The 20,234-nt window shown below is 37.6% G+C and overlaps 1 pseudogene; it reads left to right on the top strand.

Annotated features, from left to right (window-relative positions):
• The first annotated feature begins 10,615 nt into the window (after positions 1 to 10,615).
• On the top strand, positions 10,616 to 17,014 carry LOC121741977 (annotated as a pseudogene).
• Positions 17,015 to 20,234: the final 3,220 nt, after the last annotated feature.

Raw genomic sequence — 20,234 nt, 5'->3', positions numbered from 1 at the left:
TTGTCAACTTGTTTAGAATAAATACTTCATAAGATATTCCTACTATTTTCACCTATAGGTACCCACAAGATATCAAAATTTGAATTATTGGCGCAAAGCCGCAGATATTCACAAATTGTGATAGTATATAGTAGTAGTGGTGGTGTAATAATAAGTACTATACAAATTATTAATGTATGTCATAAACTCATATGTGAAATGATACAAATATGTACATTACTCATACATATACATAGGGTTGTGATCAATTGAATTTTTTTTACAATTGAATTTTTTTAGCCTAATTGAGAATTGATATGCATTATTAACCACTCATTTTTATTAAATGAGTGGTCCAGAATTTGTCACATGTAAAATATTTTTAGATTAATTAATAATGAAAGGGTATAATGGTAATTTCATGGTACATTTTTTTCAATAATTTTTTTAAATTTTAAATTTTTCAATTTTTCAATTTTTTTATTTTTTATTTTGTTTTTTTTTTTACTTTTTTTGTCAACTACACACATATAATGTCAACTACATATACAATTTATGTCAACTACACACATATAATGTCAACTATGTGTACAATTCATGTCAACTACATATACACTACACACATATAATGTCAACTACATATACAATTCATGTAAACTATACACATATAATGTCAATTATAAGTTGCTGACATTTGATGTGCAGGCTATTGACGATAATACCCCTGAGTTGACATAATCTACTTGCAGTTGACATTTAAAAAATGTTGTAGATGAGTAACTGAAAATACATCTCAATTCTCAATTAAACAAAAAAAAATATCAACCTAACATGACCTCATATGCATATACGTATATACATATACATACCGACACTGTAACATATATTTTTTAGACTTATGTCACACATACATGTATGTGAAAATTATTATTTAAATCACAAATTTTCATTAACTTTTTGTCAATTCGAATCTGGAATATAAAAATTACAATTTTAAACTTTTTTTTGCAACATCCTCATGAAAGACAAAGTCATATACTACTACGATATTGTAGCAACAAAACCACGTTGTTTCGAATAATACAACGTTATTTTAATTAATACTCAAAATTGAATTGTAGCATTTTGCTTAAAACAAAATCATCTTGTCCTTATATCATACTTCTTCCTTTCCTTAATTAAAAATAGATCAATTCTATTTTTTTAAAAAAAATTTCTCTAATGAGGTGAGTCTCATTATCCATCAACAATTAATCAATTTTTCTTTCTATATCTCTCTTACTTTACCAATTGTGCACTAAAACCCTCGTCGTTTTAAATGTTATCTATATTTTAGGGACGGAGGGAGTATTTGATTTTGTCATATTTATTTCGACGTTGATCATTGAGGAACAATTGTAAAAAAACTAAAAGGTTAGTACTATGATATTGTATTCTGGTTTTAAAATTGTAGAATTGATCAAAGTTAACAAAAAATGATAATTTAAATCACAATTATTGCATAGTTGTTCTATATATGAATCACACGTAACTAGTTGTTCTATATATGTATATAGGTGATGCCGTTGCTTAAGTGCTTTTTTTGGATTTGTGGAGCCTCATTTCACTATACCCTCTTGAAAATTCACACCTAAAACAAACTAAAAAAATAAAAATCCATACCTAATGAATCATACGTGGACTCATACAAGTTGATAGCATCATAATTTATTTTGGTATTGCACGAATTCATAAAGTCATAATGCGTATAATGGTGACAATATGATACTACATTACATACATACATACATACATACATACTCCATGATTCACATTCACGATTTTATATTTTCACAAATTCAACATCACTTTTCAAAGTTGGATACAAATTGATCATGTCAATTTCTTTCCGATAATCGAAAAGTAAAACATTAACATACAATTCCAACTATTCTTCATCTCCATCTATTTTAGGTTTGAATTTAATTAACCACTAACTACGCTCCAAAATCAATCACTTCCATGCACATCGTTTGCAAACATTACAAGCTACTCTACAACGCTCAACACATATATTAGGAAATATGTTATGTTCATTTCCCTCATCATTGTCTTCTTGAAATTTTCTCTAGATTCTACAATAATTATTGTGTTATGTTTATATATCTTGCGTCACACCAATATATTTGTTCATCTAAAGTTTTATTTGAAACGATTTTATTTTGTCCACATATGAATTTGATTCGATATATTTTTTCGCGATTCAGTCATCTTCAAATTAACATTTAATCTAGCATAGATGGCCGATCAACCTTCTATTATTTATCGTGCAAATTATGTAATTAAAATTTCTTAATCTTCAACATATATTTCCTATTTATGGCGATACCACAATTATTACTATTTGGTAATGTGTTGTTTTTAGTAAGTAAATCATAAATAAACAATAGGCCTAAAGTGTATGTAAAATTATGAAATTTTGTCAAATTCTGATTAGTTCTGCAGTACTTTTCAAATTTGGAATGACAAATCAAGAAGTTAAAAAATTCATCAATTATCCCATGATAATCATTTTATGCAAATTATATGTTGACTTGATGCACACATGTAATATTTGGTGTTGTCATGAAGAGTGGCGTAAATGTGTATTAATGTGACGACATAGGCAACTCAGCGATGTCATTTTGGGCTCAAAATTAGTAAATTGGGACAATTGACAGCAATTTTTTATTTTTCATGATTTATCATTTAAATTTTGAAATATGAAATATAAATCGGATTTGATCAAATTTTGTAAGGTTATAAGCAATTAAGAATTAACAGTAGTTAATAATTCCTGATTAATACGGAGTACTTTAATATAAGTGACAATATTTGCAACTTTTAATATTTATAGTACCGAGTACTATAATATTTGAATCCGAGTTCATAAAAATTTCCACATATTTGGACACATCAGATAATCCCTCACAACACTCCCGTAAATATCACTATCTCGATATATTGTTTTTGTGTTTTATTGATGTGCTATAAAAAAAATGAAATACTAGTAATATATATATATATATATATATATATATATATATATATATATATATATATATATATATATATATATATATATATATAATCACGAGAGAGAGAGAGAGAGAGAGAGAGAGAGAGAGAGAGGAGAGTGTAAATGGGCAAACTTTATCACAAAAAAACAAGAAGCGTGTCGCTATCGTCACGCGATGCTGCCCAAAAGTCGCCCCCACTTTGATAGCACTCACTACCCATGTTTTAATTTAAACGCAATTTGCTGCATCTTTCCAAAATAACCAACTCTTCTTCCAATTTTTCAAACTCAATTTTTACGTTCACAATACTAAATCTTACAAGCATCTATATATTTGCTGTGCATAACCTGTCGAGGTCCCACACGGTAGTTTTTTCTTCTTTTACACAACTAATAAAATATTAGTGCTTGTTGAGTTGTTAATATAGTTTCAGAAAATAAACTCCTGGGATATGATACATTGAACAAGATTATTGTTGGCATCGAAAGGTAATGGTTGGACGACGACATCCATCATTTGCATAAGCGACTGGCGAAGAATGAATGGGTCGGTCGACCTGACCCCCACTTGGATCTGCCATTGCATTCCGTAAATTAATAAGATTTCACTAGATTGTAGAACCGATGACATGGTTTGCCTGAAGGTTCAAGAAATGGGATCCCAAATTTCAAATTAAGTGTTTTTTTTAAACAAAAAAATCGACTTCTAGCCATGTTACCAATATTAGTAGAGAAGTGTGATAGCCCATTGGGATTAATATGGGTTTGGATCCATAATTTAAAAACCCATATTGATTGGGTAAACGGGCCATTTTGATTGGGCTGAATTAGATAATGGGCCTTAACCTAAATCCATATGTAAGCTGAAATTTGTGTAATATAAACGGTTCTATATGTGTCACAAATTAAATCAAATTATTTTATAATAAAAGTTAGGAAAATATATCATCACAACTTCATTTATTCTCTATTCATACATATCTTAAAATTTCAATAATAATAAAATAATAGCTCCGATATCACCACATTTTTCGTATCTCATGTGATATGAAAACCTAAGAACTTCATAATGCGATTATTTTATACATGTAAATATGAAATACTATTTGCTTATTGTTTATAAAATCTATCAATAAATTTGATTTTTTTCCCATTACGCTAGTTATCAAAGTTGAAAATCGAATGAGTTTTTCCTTACACTTTTCATTACATTAATCATGCAATAGCATATATTCATTACCCGTTTCTTTCACGTATAATTATGTAAGAATTGTGTAGGTGACATATTTAATTAACAAAACCTATTATTTTTACCTATTAATACATATTTTAGTGATGAGCATTTCTCGGAAAGTGAAGTGTAGTATCTTATGCAAATCTGCATGGGCTGGACCTAAAGTGGACCCTACCCAACTCATCACACCACCATACTTCTATTTATAAAGTCTAATGCAATTAATACCTTTTGAGGTATATAGCATTATTATATCTATACACACACAAACTATTTCATATTTTACGTTGAAAGTAGACTGGGAATTTGCAGCTGTATAAATCTACAACTTTCGAGTATTTTAAAATTGCTTTCTGTATTTTTTTTTTGCATAATGTAAAAGTACTAGTAAAGGTGCATATATGCAAAGTTGAGGTCAAAAAAATAAAACTTACTATTCCTTTTTATTGAAGTACTAGGTCAATTATTAATTATTATCTTTACGAATAATGATACTATAAGATAACACCGTAATTATGCATTTTATCCTTTTATTTGAATTATGATTTAGTGAAACAAGAGTAATGATATTTGTTTTAGATAAAACAAACATGCATATTGTTAAATATAAAACTAGTTTCATTGATGAAGTTACACATGAAGAAAATTATAAGACACGAGAAAGAGACCTATAATAAATGTTATTGTGTGTGATCGCAATATGATCGTTTAGCATCACTCACTAATTAGTACTCCCTCCGTCCGTCATTATAAGTCTCATTTCTTGGTGACACGGGTTTTAAGAAATGTTAAGAAAAGTGTGTGGAAAAAAGTTAGTGGAATAGGGGTCTCACTTAGTAGAAGATGCGATCTTATTAGCATTTATGGTAAAAGTGAACTGGAACTTCTATTTACGGACAGACTAAAATGGAAAAACAGGACTCCTATTTGCGGACGATACTACTGCATTAGATTTGTACCCAAATAATGCGTTGATTACTGAAACACATGCGTAAGATTGTTAATGCTGATGTGCTGATTAGTGCTAAGAAATTTCGAGGCAAGTATTCAAAATTTGTCTATTTTTAATGTGCCCAAAAAGAATTTGTCATGGTTTCAATAGTCGATCCTAATTATTGAAGCATGACATAATTTAATACATTTAAGTGCAGTTAATGCGGACGACAAGTGCACCCCATTGTAGAAGCACCTCAAACCCGCGTTTTAGTCGTTTTATTATCACTTCTTTCCTAGTCGTTTTAGTGCTCACGGAATGACGTATTGCTCCTAAAGATAAAATGACTTCCTCATAGCATGTAGAAGCACCTCAAACCCGCTAGGCACCGGCGAACTTGATGGAGTTCCGAGAATCGAGCTAGACAATGCTCCTAAGATGCACACTATGATGTAGTAACTAGAGAGAGAAGCGAGAATGCATGTTTTGGTCTGTCATCTCTCTACAACTCCATGCCTTTTATAGGCATCAAATGTGGACATGGAAGGTCATGGAATTAACCACCATAAACCACAAAATTAACACAATGGAGGTTGAAAGACCAAAGGACAAGAAAGTGAAAGGTTTGAAACCTTTCAAATGTCACACGTTTCCAACAAATGTTAGCTAGGTTTAACTTAGTTGAACAACGTCCAACTAGATGACGGTCTAGCTGATACTGTCATCACTTCCTTAATTACTAAGGGCACCCGCAACGCGTGCCGCCGGCGTTCCGCGTGCCGTTCCGCCGGAACGGTTTCGCCGCGGAACGCGTTGCGGCGCACCGTTCCGCTCCCATTCCGTTCCGCGTGCCGACGGCACGGAACGCGGCACGGCTTGTGCCGCCACGCGCTCGGGCGACGTGGCGCTCCCCACTTCGTGCGTGTTTCCCACTCGCCGGCCCGCGAGTGGGACACGTCAGCGATGACGCAATAATTAATTTTTTAAAAAAAATATATTTTTATAATTTTTTTTTAAACGGTCATATTACCGTTTTTTTAACTTTTTTTATTTTTTTTATTTTTATTTTTATTTTCTTATTCTATAAATACACCTAATTTATTACATTTCACACACAACTACACATCTACTCTTCCTAAACCAACATCAATTCCTCTCCAATTTTCTATTTCAATCTCCTTCACAAAATGTCCGGCGACGGGAATTACGGCGGTGGCGGCTCCGGTGGGTGGGATCTCAACGCGTTCGGCGATTGGGAGACCATGTACAACACACTAGGTGGTTCCGGGTCGTCGACGCCGGGCACCCAGGGGTCGGCGACGCCGGGTGGGTACCAACCACCTACTTTCGATGTGGATGCCTACGCTCGACCACCCGGCTCGCGGCTTTCTCAGGGTTTGTCCCAGATTCGGGAGGATATCCCCGTAGAACCCACCCAGGGAGGAAGCCGAGGCGGTGGAAGCTCTAGGGCTGCGTCTGAGGCACCCGAGGAGGAGGAGGAGGAGGAACTGGAGGATCTGGGCCGGCATCCGTACAACAACGAAGAAACTAAGGCGGTGTACACCGCCTGGCTCACCGTCTCGTACGATCCCATCGTCGGGAACCAACAAGCCGCCAAGTGCTTCTGGGAAAAGGTCCGTGATGTCTACCACCAGACTAAGCCGAAAGGGGCCCGGAAGCGCAAATATACAATGCTCCGTGCTCACTTTGGCCGAGTCGACGCACAGGTCAAAAAATTTTGCGGCATCTACGCGGCCGAAGCGGCGAACTACCAAAGCGGAGATTCGGGCGCCGACATTCTGAGGGCGGCTTTGCGCGTCTTCTACCAGGACACCGGCCTACAGTTCAAATATGTTGATATTTGGCAGCTCGTCAAGGACGAGGAAAGGTGGGCCGGCGGTGTCCGCTCGAGCTCGGGCTCAACCTCAAAGCGCACGAAGCACACGGCGAGCGGCCGCTACTCGTCTGGTGACACCGGTGAGGCCAGCGAGGGTACACCGCAGGTGTTTGGGGGTACGGGGGATCCAATGCCCGACGAATACGGGGGATCCAGCCGTGGGCGCCGTCGGCCGCAAGAGACGAAGGCGGCGAAGACGGCTAGAGCGAGGAAGGGCCGAGGCGAATCAAGCCAGTCGGCCTCGGGATCGGGCTCGCGGGGAGGCTCGGACACACTTATGGTGGCGTACATGACCGCCACAATGGCGGACACTTCCCGCTTCTCGTACGCCCAATTCACGGCCTGGTGGAACGGAATTGTGTATATGGCATCACAACTTGGCCTTCCGACTCCCCCTCAACCTCGACCGCCTCCGGAGGATGATTCGCCGGCGGAGTAGTTTTTTTATTTTCCCACGTTTAATTATGTGTTTTTTATTTTGTGTTTTTTATGTTTTTAGGATTTTAATTGTGTGCTTTTTTTATTTTTTTAAAGTTTAAGTTGAATTTTTTTTTAATGTTGTGTGTTTTTTAATAAAGTGTGTTTATTTTTTATTAAAGTGTGTTTATTTAAATTGAATTGGGTTGGAAATAAAAAAAAATGAAATTGAATGAATAGTAATTTAAGGAACGGTTAAGGAACGGTTAAGGAACGAAGGGTTGCAGGTTCCGTTCCTTAGTTAAGGAATGGAGTAAAAAAGTATAGTGGGGCCCTCAAATAGTGGTTTAAGGAACGGTATAGGAACAGCGTTATGGATGGACTAATTTTAGCAAGTATTTAGGAATACGCTCAGATTCAATAATTTGGCATGTAACACCCCTTTCTTAAAATTCAAAATGTATCTTTCGAACTCTACTAAAGAAGCAAAATCTTCTCATATTTATCCCAATATTCTATCTTCAAAGAAGTAAATCAATACACAAAAATATGAAAGTTCTAGTACTATTTATTTACTCCCTTTAACTTTAGCGATATTTACTCCCTTTAGTGATATTTAGAGCATCCACAATCGTGCTCTTGCCAGCGGCACGGTTGTGGGCCCGGGCGGTACTATTCATGCCTGTTCTCTGGTAAGAGCACAACACCCACAACTGTGCTCTTCCGCAAGGACGAGCACAATTAATATAAAATTCAATTAAACAATAACATTTCCATAATATTAAAATCCATTTAAAAACCATAATAAATATTACAAATTACAAATAAAATTAAAAAATACTCCCTCCGTCCCGCACTACTCGCACTTATTTCATTTTTGGGCGTCCCAAGTTACTTGCACTCTTTCCATTTTTAGTAAAAAATTTCACCTACAGCCGTCATTTTTGACTTTCCTATACACTCATTCCTTAATCTCCGAGCCGAAAAGGAAATGAGCGAGTAGCCCGAGACTGAGGGAGTACATAATTAAAATCCTAAAAATTAAAAATTACATAATTAAACTCCTTAAAATTAAAAATTACATAATTAAAATCCTAAAAATTAAAAATTACATAATTAAACTCCTAATAAGACTACGCATCCGGCGGGATCAACCCCAATTGTTTTTGGAGACCTTTTATCATGGTCTCGTGTGTTTCAAGTTGAGTGGGGGTCATAGATGACCTATCGGCCATATTAACTGGCTTAAGAGCATCCACAGCGAGTTGTTCGGGGGTGAAGGTGGCACATAGGGAGCGGGAGTGGCTTCGGGAGTCGAGCCGCGACGACGGTTGGCCGCCGCCTTCTTCCTTCCTTGGGGGCGGCGTTGGGAACCGCTCGGTCCGGCGTTGGGGCTACCCAAGTTAGCTCCGGCGAGTTGGCTAGCCACTTCTTCCGAGCCGGAGTCGGATAGGGCTACCGACCTTGATCGTTTGGAGGAGCCGCTAGAGGAGGATGTTATGCCTCCCTTATACTTCGGGTGCGTCCGCGTCTCCTGCCAAACGTTAAGATATTTGAACGACTTACCGTTCATGGATTGGTAGGTGCTCAGCGCGGCGGTGATGATGTCGACCTCGCTTCGGCCGCTCCCGGCATTCCGGGACTCCTGGATGAAATAGCCGTTGAACTTGCCAATTTCTTCGTTGGCTCGGCCGATGCAGTTGCGCACCATACTCTCGTTGCGCTCGATCGTTCCGGGCGGCCGGTTTGCATTGTACCGGCTAGAGACGCGCCACCAAAAGTGATCGCCGGATTGGTTCGTTCCAACCACCGCATCTTCGGAGATTTCCAAGTACGCCTTGAACAATCTTTCCATCTCCGCCGGTGAGTACGGTGTGCGGACACCGGCGCGAGATGGAGGAATCGGCATTTGGGAAGGGGCGCGAGGCCTAGGCTCCGGTGTCCACCCGTAGCGCCCTTCGGAGGCACCTTGGTCGTCGATTGGGTATGGACGGTAGCCACCCGGAACGGCCGAATCTTGGGTTTGAGGAGGGGCCGAATATTCCGTTTCCGGACTAGGAAACGGTTGTGAACCGAACCATTCGGGGTTCCAACCGTGGGAGCCCGAAGGGTTATCGTCTTGGCTGGACATAGTGATGTTGTAGGGTATGAGAGAATGAAGATGAAAATGGATATGAGAGAATGGAGATGAGAATGAATATTGGAGAATGATGATAAGAGTTGTGTAGTTTGATGTGAATTTTTGGGGTGAAATGAAGGTATTTATAGATGAAAGTGTGTATTTTTGGGGTAAAAAAAATGAAAAAAAATTAAAAAGGTGTAAAAAACGGTTATAAACGGATATATTTTTTTGGGGAAGTGAATTTTTATTTTTTATTTTTTATCGGTTTTTTTAATAAAAACCGATTTTTTTTTTAAAAAAATATAAAAATGTTTAAATGCAACGGTCGAGCCGTTGACGAATGGGAGCGCGCCACGTGTGCGTCCGCTGGCACGGACGTGCTCGATACATCGAGCAGCGCCGTGCCAGCGGCGCGAGCGCAGCTGCAGTGGATGGCGTCCGTGCCAGCGGCGCGGACGGCGGTGGCGACGGACGCCACCGCTGCGCATGCTCTTATCCCAATATTCTATCTTTCAAAGTACTATACACAAAAATCTCATTTTATCGCTTCAGATTATAAGTGATTTAAAGTTCTATTTTTTTACTATATTTTTTTATTTTAGTGAGCAAATAAATCTTAGACCTACAATTTATTATAAAATCAATATGGAGAAGTGAGACTCACACTCCATTAAATACTTTTCATTTTTTTACAATGTCAAATAAATAGTACTTCTTCTGTTCCATCCATTTTGATACGTTCTATAATAGTGGAGTCATTTCTTTTTTTAGTAAAAGTCAACACATTTCTTCTCATTTTATTTATTCTCTCTTCATCTATCTACTATTTTAATTTTTTACTTAACTCACTTAGTACAATTATTATGGAATAGAGGAAATAGTAATTTGTTGTGACTACGCAAAATGAGACTATAAATTGCACGAGGAAAGAGTAGCTAAGACGAAATGAATATTAGTAGCAGTAGAACATAGTAAAAGTAACCGTAATATTTGAGCCGGCAATCGGAAAGGCAGTAAAAGTAAAAAAAAAAAAACCTCACTTCCACCATTGTCGTCAAGCTTAAAAACTTAAAAGTGAGGGGGATCTTCACTTTCTCTCTCCTACAAATCTCTCTCTCTCTCATGGAGAATTTCTCTACCTATTTCAACCAAGCGCCAGCTCAAATTTAGCTCCCGCTCCGTTGACTCCAATTTCTTCTCAATTTCACCGATTCTTCTTGACGAATTCCCCCTAGATCTCCCGACGATGGACGAGGACGACAAGGCCGCGCTGTCTCGAAAGCTGATCGATCTGGTTGGCGAAATCTCGGCCTTCTCCGACTACCGAGCCTCCGTGAAGAGGCAGTACACCAATCTAGCTCGGCGGCTGAAGCTGTTGACCCCAATGTTCGAAGAGATTCGCGATTGCAAGGAGGCGCTGTCCGAGGATTCGATCAGAGCGCTGGCGGAGCTCGCAGGCGCGCTGGAATCGGCCAAGGAGTTGCTCCGCTTTGGCAGCGAGGGGAGTAAGATTTATCTGGTCGGTATGGCGTGGTTTATGGTTTTTTGCTCTTTTTTGTGTTGGTTTTGGGCCATTTGTTGATCCTTGTTTATCTTTGGTTTTGGATCAGTGAGTGATTGTTTTTGTTTGTTTGATTGATCTGCTTGAATTTTTGTTTGGGCTACAATTGTTCATAGGTTTATCTGAAAGTGATGGTTTTTGAGTTTTTAGAAACAAACCAGCATTGTTAGTAAGAACAAATAAGGATTTATTGGTACCATCTCTTAGGATCCGGTGAGGCAGATTTTGGATCTCATAAATGCTAGTTTCAATGGTGTTTGAGGCTGTTGCACTACTTGTTTATGTAGAGGATAGTCTGGCATTAGTTGGAGAAAATGAAGGAAGCAAATTGAAAAAGTTTCATTTTGAATTGGAGATCGGAGTCCATGCAAAATCTCTTTCCGTTGGTAGGGTCTTGTTTGCATTAACTGTGTATAGCGTAGTTATCGCCACAATTTCTTTGGAATATGCTTTGGGCGGTTGAAATTTGGTTCAACGTGTTAAATGCGCCTAAAGTTTGCAGCTTCGCTGTCATGTCTACGTTTTACAGCTAGTTTTCCAATCCTTTTCCACTATTTTTCTGTTTGATCTATTAATCATAACTCCATACCCCACAATGACACTACCATGGTGAAGGAAATGATGCTATAGACATCCACACTAAGATAGTCTGAATCGAAAGCTCGAGAGACAGTAGAAACTCTACAGTCAGATGTAAAGTGCTAATGGTGCCTCTCCATTCCTTGGGAAGACAGCCGCAATTTCTTGCTAATAATGGACGCCGTCACATTTTTGGAATATTCTATTCCAAATTACAAATCCAATGTAGAAATCATATGGTCTTTACTTGTTTTGATAAATGCAATTCTAGGTGTTTTGAACTGAGTCAGCTTGCATAATCTGCTATCACGCTCCTTATGTACTAGTGTTAATGTGCTACGCTCCAATTCTCAAGTGAAAAAGTTGAGGAAATTTGTTGAACTATTTTGCAAGATAGTTTAGGGTGTATACAGTCTTACTCAACCTTTGAGCTTGGATGGAGACGGAGTGCGTAAGCATGTCAGATCGTGGTTATTGTTAAGATGTCTCATGTGGGAAGTCCACAAAGTTGATTCTTAGTCAAACTTAAGAGTCCAAATCTGTATTACTCATCAAAAATCCGTTGCACTGGAGAAAGAAACATAATTCGAAACAAGATTATTTTGACGTGTCATTTTTCACTAATTGGCAACTTTAGCTGCAGTTATTATGATAGGTTAAAAAGGAAATTATTTCGTTTGTCCTGTAGTAAAGTTGCGATGTTCACACGATCCCTATATGATTTATGGATGGTATTCACATGATTCCCATAAAATTTTGTGGATCTACATAATAATAATAATAATAATAATAATAATGCCTCTTGGGGCGTGATAAGTTATGCAAGATCTGTTTAATCATTTCCTCTTCTAGATACATGGCGCTAGGCATGTTTTAAGAATGTCAAAATCTCTCTATCTGTACATGTATAATTTATTGCACATAAGTCTATTATTATTTCATACGTTACGTAGATTAAGTAAACTTTGGTATCTAGTAGGGGCATCTGTTCAGTCTGCCTGTTTACCCTAAGATTTAGGATGATTATCTAAATATGCTTAAGAATGTCAGACTTTCGTGCGCCATTTTTCAAATACATTACTTGGAATTGTTGACATAAAAGCATGAAAACATTGAAGCTGCATACATTCCTTTCCCAGGAATGTAATCAAGCAATTGGTTCGTTCTACTTCCTAATCACTTCTTCATCTATTCATCCCATAAAGTATGGTTCTAATTAATTGTATTTAACATCAACTTTTGTCTGCTCTTGGTTATTCTTGGGGGATGGGATTTGAAAAGGCATGTGCGATTTAGCCATTTCATTTATGAATTTACTCTCCACTCCAGCTGTCCAAAAGTGTCACTAATTGGAAACTGCAAATTTTACAACAACTAGATAAAGTTTGCAAATTAGCAAGGAAAACACTGTTTTTTATAGTTAGTCTCTTGCATTACCAAGTTTTATCTACTTTTTGCTTATATGAGGACCTTAGGAGAATTTCGATGGATCAGGAGAAAAATAATCTCGATGAATGAGATGAGAGAAAATAAGGGGAAGATATTGGTGAATACTCGAAGGATTTGATATGCCCCTTGATCAAAGACAATTGTTCAATTGCTAGCCACGAAACTTACCTATTTTCTTAATGCTAATTTAACTTGAGAAACTTTGCAGCATGTTTTCCTCCAGAAGGCCGTGCCTTATGTTCTTCTTTATTTGATCTCCTTCCTCAAAACTTAAATGCGATTGACGTTTGGCACAGACCAGAACTTTGGTTCATCCAAATGTAATAAAATCCCAAGTGTATCTTTGCATGCAGGTCTTAGAGAGGGATCAAATCATGAATAGATTTCATGAAGTGACAGCTGAGTTGGAACGAGCTCTTAGTGGCATTTCTTTTGAGAAACTTGACATATCTGATGAAGTTAAGGAACAGGTAAGATATAATCCTTCAGATTATTTCTTGAACTTCTGTTATTTACTGCAACCCTGTATTCTGTTTTTTCAGTTCCATTGTCCAATTATGGGTTGATTTAAAAATTTCACTCTTGTTGTCTGATGGTATAACAATGTGACATTGAGTCTTTGACTTACTGAACTATCTTAAATCACTAAGTATATCTTTAAATATTCCCAGGTTGAGCTTGTTCTCGCTCAGTTCCTAAGAGCCAAGGGAAGGGTAGATGCACCAGATTCTGAGCTGTATGAGGATCTGATGTGTATTTACAACAAGAATAATGACGCTGGAGAAGATATAGATGTATTAAGGAGATTGGTTGACAGACTACAGCTTAGTGGTATTGCTGACTTAACTCAAGAATCACTAGCTTTGCATGAGATGGTTGGAGCCACTGGTGGAGACCCAGAGGAGAGCATAGAGAAGATGTCAATGCTGTTAAAAAAAGTTAAGGAATTTGTGCAGACAACAAATCCGAATATTGATTCCACCACAGCTGAGAATTCTACCCCAACAAGTAGTGGTGGAAAAGTACTGACAAATCAGAAGAGCCTTGTTATACCAAATGACTTTCGATGTCCTATCTCCTTAGAGTTGATGAAGGATCCTGTCATTGTCTCAACAGGACAGGTACCTTCCTGAACAAAGCTGTGCCCTAACTTCGACTAGTCTTTTGTCATAAATACTCATCCGTTTAATCTCTGAATGATGCCTGGTAATATAATGCATCTGCTGCTAGTTACTTCCAATGCAGTAAGGGCTACATACAATGTTGACTGCCTTGCACCCACAGTATCATTTCCCTTGACTTTTGAATTGATAAATCTAAATAATGGAATTATGATAAGATGCTTTAACTTCTTTGATAAGATTTTGAGTAACAGCTAGATGACAACGTCTTGGAGTCAGCTCTATACGGGTCCTTTTTTTTTGTTTTAATTGAAGTCATGCCCATGTTCATGCTTGAGGCTCTCTGTACTTCAGACCGTCATTCTCCAAGTTTCTGAAAAAAAAATTCTTGTACTCATAGCCACAATAGTATTCCATGTTGTATCATTTATACTTCATTGTCACACGAAAAACAGTGTATCTTTTTGTCCTTTCTCAAAACTTTTATCTCTGGATAAACTCTGAGTTGCCAATAGCAAACTTCCTACCATCAAGGATTTCCACTTCCCCCATCCTCTGCTGATGGTATAAGTTCTCCTTTTCTCCCCTATGTGGAAGTAGTTTGCTTCTGTCATTTAAGTGGAAGCAGCTTCCTCTCTTCTTTGAAGGATCTTTCTTTCTCTCTGGCACATTTGAAGATTTTGGTTGAGGGTTTGTTTGTGTCATTCTGAAGCTTATTTTAGATCCGTCCAGGGACGGATCCACCTTAATATAAGGTGGGGCAAATGCCCCTCCTCAAATATTTTTACTATATGCTATTTTGTCAATTTTGTAATTTTTTTTTTGAAATTTCTTTATATTTGCCCCTTCTCAAATTTCCAATACATATAATTTTGCCTCCGTTCATTTATATTCCTGGATCCGTCCCTGGATCCGTCAGATTCGCGAAACTATAAGGAAGATGGGTTTATGGTTAATTGCTCACTCTTGTAAGTGTGATAAGTCGCTTACTAGGTCTCTGACCCAGATTTAGACATGCACAGATTTTATTGGATTTTCTTTTAGTATTTTATTCCCTATTTGTTTTTGTATGTGGATTTCTTTTCTGATTGAGAAGATTGCATACATGAAAATCTTTGCAGATCTCTGCATTTCATTATGATTGACGCACAATCATAAAAGATTCCCAAGATGCTCACACTCGCACACGCGCACGTGCTTTTCCTCATACACTATCATGTGTGCTTTACGTGTCAATGCATCTGTATAATCTTTCTAAAGTTGTATGATCAAATGACTAGATTTTTACTTGTGTATCCCTTCTCCTGCAGACATATGAAAGGTCGTGTATCGAGAAATGGCTGGAAGCAGGGCATAGTACCTGTCCCAAGACACAGCAAGCTCTCACTAGCAATGCTCTAACGCCAAATTACGTTCTTCGAAGTCTCATAGCACAATGGTGCGAAGCAAACGGCATTGAAGTACCCAAGAGACCAGGCAGCTCTCGCCCCAAGGCTGGATCTGCATGCTCCCCTGCAGAGCGTTCCAAGATAGGAGCCCTTCTCTGTAAGCTTACATCCGACAACCCTGAAGATCAACGGTCTGCAGCAGGTGAAATCCGCCTCCTTGCAAAGCGTAATGCTGACAACCGTGTGGCTATAGCTGAAGCTGGCGCCATCCCTCTGCTTGTCCAGCTTTTATCGACTCCTGATTCCCGCACACAGGAGCATGCTGTTACTGCGCTTCTCAACCTTTCCATATTCGAAGATAACAAGGGAAGCATAATATCCTCTGGTGCCGTGCCTGGTATAGTGCATGTGCTCAAGAAAGGGAGCATGGAAGCACGGGAAAATGCTGCTGCCACGCTGTTTAGCCTCTCGGTGATTGACGAAAACAAGGTAACCATAGGTGCTTCAGGGGCAATTCCGCCATTGGTGGCGCTCCTCAGTGAAGGCACCCAAAGGGGGAAGAAAGATGCCGCAACAGCGCTCTTCAATTTGTGCATATACCAAGGCAACAAGGGTAAGGCCGTGAGGGCGCGCGTCATTCCCACATTGATGCGACTGCTCACCGAGCCTCAAGGCACCATGGTGGACGAAGCGCTCGCGATTCTGGCAATACTGTCCAGCCATCCTGAGGGAAAGTCAGCCATCGGAGCCGCTGAGGCAGTACCCGTTTTGGTGGACGTCATCGGCAACGGCTCACCCAGGAATAAAGAGAACTCGGCTGCCGTGCTGGTGCACCTGTGCTCGGGCGACCAGCAATACCTTGCTGAGGCCCAGGAACTCGGCGTAATGGGGCCGCTGCTTGAATTGGCGCAGCATGGGACGGAGAGGGGACAGAGGAAAGCAACCCAGCTGCTCGAGCGGATGAACAGATTCGTGGAGACAGAAGGCGGCGCGGGCAGCGCAAGCGGAGAATCAAACACAGAATCAGGCGTCCCAACCGCCGTCGTCCGGTAACGCTGAGATGAGTTGATGATTCTTGATTTTGTGTTGATTGTTGTTGGTTTTGAGTTATAGCTTGGTTAGAGGGGCAAAGATGGAAGATCATCTGCCCATCCTAATTAAAGTAATTTATTGTTTTTAAGTAGAGAGAGAAGAAAGTGAAAGTGAAAATGGCCAAGCTATGACATATTGTGAATGCCAATTGAACCATGTATATTAAATACTACAAGTGCAATCATCCTCAGTTTTATTTAACAACATTCTTGTCTTCATAACTCCTTTGCGAAGACTAGGCCCCAACATAATGAGAAAAGAAATTAAGGTTTCAATTTCATTTTATTATTTTCATAATGTTGCATTCTATCGTTTATCCCTTTTTTATTTCTTTCTATCGTAGAATCCTATGGACGGTTGATTCTAGTATGATACACGTTGAATCGAAAAATTGGGATCAATTTCAACAAGTTTTGCTTTTGAATTGGAAACTTGCTCGAATTGGATCCTTTCGGTTTTCCATATATTTACGAAGTTGTTCAGGTTGATTGGCATTAGGCGTGGATCAGTAGAATTCTCCATTTTATTATTATTATCCTACTTTATGCTTAGCTCTTTCGCATTTTTTCAAGCAACACATAACTAAATCGTATAGTAGTAGTACCTATTTTTCTAGTTGAAATTGTAAACCAACCAACATTATAGCAGCTTCAAGAAAATATATTTTCTTCCGCTTTGTGATTTAAACACATTTTCTTGTTAGAAATTCGCTGCTAAAACATGACATAATTTTAGTTGATGCCCCGATACTATTATGTAAGCAAGTTATCAAGCTATGTTAAAATCAAAATTTTAATAAATTATAAAGTCAGAACAAATTAATATAACTCGGTTACAAAATCAGAACAAATTCAATATTTCGATAATTTATATGCAAAATCATAATTTAATAAGTTTAAAAATTCACTGTTACATTATCCTGTACACTAATAATCTATATATAGACGTTTTTTCAAGTATTTTATTCTCAGACAGCACACTAAATATTAGGATTAGAAAAACACTATTGGTAGGATCGTGTATATGTTGGTCAAACTATGACAATATGAAAACTAAATATGAGTATAAGGACTAAAATACTGTTTGCTACAAGTATTGCCCATTAATTTGTATGTCAAAAAGTTCACATACCTAGTAGTCATTTTACAGAGCCCTAAAAATAGGGGGATTTAACACACTTCCGAAAAAACAAAGAAGAAAAAGAATTTAAAAAAATGTATATATCTGAAACTTGCATCGACTGTAAAAAGATATCTGGACATGCAAAGAAAGTCCAAATTTGAATAAAAGATGAAATCAACAAGATTTTGAAATATAGGATCCTATTCCTAGCTATCCATCCCATCAAAAAGTTTGTTTCTGAAACTAAAAGCCCCATAGAATAAAAAGGCAACAATCGCATTATAATTGTGTAGTAGTAGCATCTTATAATTCCATTGGTTCATCCATTCAACAATCACTAAAATGAAGTTATATCATATCTATAATATGCATAATCTATGTGTTTTTGGGCTACAAAATCAATGTTGATAACACTAAAATAGATTACGAAACATGACATGAATATGAAAATAATGGCTTTGTGTTCCCGAAAAGTGGATAAGTTCTTTTTCTTAAATCTTAAATATTAAATAAAATGCATTCAATCTTTCCTTCAACTATTGGAGATTCATAGTAGCAATGAAAAAAGGGAATATGAAGGGGAAAAACAATGATATAAAGAATTAGTTACACCAACCGCTATGATGTGCATGAAGGAAAATTGCATACATATATATATAATTAGTTCTGAATAATCTCCTAGTAATTAAATCTGCTTCAAAACACAAAAAAGAAAAAAAAAAATCATAAAATCTGGGTCCTAATTTTCTTGATCTTACCACACATAAAATCCCTGAGAACATTAGAAGGAAACATGGAGTCAATTTCATCAGACAAATCCAGCAAATAAACCCTCGCCTTTCTCTTGTGCAGCAGTGGCACTGCCTTGGGTTTTCTCGGCGGCGGAGGAGGGCATTTCGGTAATATCAAATCTCCTCGATCCTCCGCTTTTGGCGTAGTGCACCCTCCATCTTCATCTTCAATATCTCCTCTAGCTTCCACCTTGATCTTCAGAGCCCGAGTCGAAATTGTTAGGGTTTCGACTTGTCGTTTCGTCGTCACATGCAAATCTTTGTCCTTGCAACTCATCTTGTTTGCTACTCCCATTAATCAAGATTTTCACTATGAAATGATAATGTTGCTCTTGTTGAAATATCTAGGGTTTTGGTGATATTGATATATATATATATATATATATATATATATATATATATATATATATATATATATATATATATATATATATAAGGAGGGGTGAGAGTTTTTCAACAAATATAATCATCGATTTTCTCTATTGATTAATTTAGTTGACTTGTTTTTTTCATGTTTTGCCTTTTTCCCAATGTTTTTTTGTTTGTAATAGTGTGATAATTGAATTAGAAAAGGTTCTTTTTGGTGAGGAATCCAATGCAAAGCAACCGTTTCTAATTCACTAATCTAAATCACATTAAAAAGGAGCAAAAGAGTGTGATTTTTCGCATTGCCTTTTATGATTCTCTACTAATTTTTGTGCATCTTACACTTTGTTATAGGAAAAGATGCACTTTTAGCTATACCTGTTTTTGTTTTTTCTGCATGTAAGTATCATAAGCTTGATTTTTCTTTCTTCAATTTTAATTTGACTATGGATTTCGCCTATGGAGTATCAATGTTGTCTCTATTTTGGTAATTTGCATTGTGCATTAACTTTGTAGGAAAATAGAAGAAAGGGTCAAGAGTCAAGACCTATCACATTACATTGATACATTAATTTGTGACTAATGTCGGAAATGAATCAAAGACATTCATTGGATACTTCCTCGCCTGATGAAACAGAATAATTAAAGGTGAAATAATATTTATAAATAAAAAACAAAGATATGCCTTATCTACTAAAAAAAGTTGGTTATATCCCATGTGAAATTTGGGATAATAAACCAAACCTAATGGATTAGTTGCCACCCAATCCCTTGACACCCCATCACTTCATGGCCCCAATAATTATAATGCACTTCTCTTCCAACTCTACCATCACATTTAATATTGTTCAACTCTTACATATCTCCATTCACATAGAATAAATGAATGATTGACCAAAAACACAATTTCTTCTAGTCCCATCGGAAATATTATTATTCCTCTATCTAAGTACCTTCAATATTCCAATTTCCCACTCATACCTTCTAGAAGCCAACCACCTAGAACTAAACTAATAATTTTGTAAGTTCATTTTTAAAATTGTAAGCTATTAGGCCATCCGCAATGGGCGGACGATGGCACGCCCGATGGCGCGCATCGTCCGCGCCATCGATCGTCCGCGCCCATTGCGGATACGGACGATAGG

This window comes from Salvia splendens, chromosome 7 (genome assembly GCF_004379255.2).
Source record: "Salvia splendens isolate huo1 chromosome 7, SspV2, whole genome shotgun sequence".
Lineage (NCBI taxonomy): Eukaryota > Viridiplantae > Streptophyta > Magnoliopsida > Lamiales > Lamiaceae > Salvia > Salvia splendens.
Note: the sequence above shows the minus strand (reverse complement) of the source record. Positions and strands in the feature narration are given on the sequence as shown.